Below are 838 nucleotides of genomic sequence, written 5' to 3' on the forward strand. Positions count from 1 at the left end.
AAGTCAGAGGTTGTCTGCAGACAACGCACTTTAGAAATCTCCAAGGAATGCCCCGTGAGCCCGAGAGCTGCCTGAGAAAAGTTTCCACTTCCTCCTCAGACACAGCTCCATCGCTCTCCAGCACGTGCTTCTTCTGCACTGCAGACAAGGAAACCATGCACTTAGAAGAGAAGCACATTGCTTCCTGAGGCCCAGGGCAGCTTTGTGCTGACTGGGAATGCCTCAGAAGTCCCTGCTGGGACACACCACAGGAGCAGTCCCTTTTGCACAGAAAAATGGTTAGTGCAGAGCAGCAAATTTGCCAAGGAAATATTTAAAGGAAACCATAAAGCTGCTTAATACTCCTAATTCTCATCCAGCTGCGGCCTGTAAACCTGCTAGAAATCAGGATGGAAGCCCTGGTCCAGAAGATAGCTTAAGTGGAGAGAGACAATGGGAATGCAGAAAGCACCTGTATCTGGACAGAGATCCAGCTGCACATGTAAGCCCTTCTTTTGCTTTGGGGCTTGTGTTTAATTTGGGCCATTGTGTTGGAAGAGGTCAAGTCTGAGAGTCTCTCTCATGGCAAGAGGACAAGGAAGGGGAGAGGCCCTTGGAGCTTTTCTTCTCCTGGGTTCAGGTCACATCCTGGGATCTCAGGCACCAGTGTGACAAGGTGCCAATTGGCTGCCTGACACACCCAATCTGTCGAAGGGGCCAGGCATGGAAGAGAAAGTCATGCTGCAAATACAGTCTGACAGGGAGTGTGAAGTCCTCCGAATGTGGCGGCTCCTTTCCAGAAGGTGTAGGAGGAAAAGAGCAGGCTCACATCAGAACTGGACCCAGCCTGTGCCTGGCT

Source organism: Chrysochloris asiatica, unplaced genomic scaffold (genome assembly GCF_000296735.1).
Source record: "Chrysochloris asiatica unplaced genomic scaffold, ChrAsi1.0 scaffold00402, whole genome shotgun sequence".
NCBI classification, from domain to species: Eukaryota; Metazoa; Chordata; class Mammalia; order Afrosoricida; family Chrysochloridae; genus Chrysochloris; species Chrysochloris asiatica.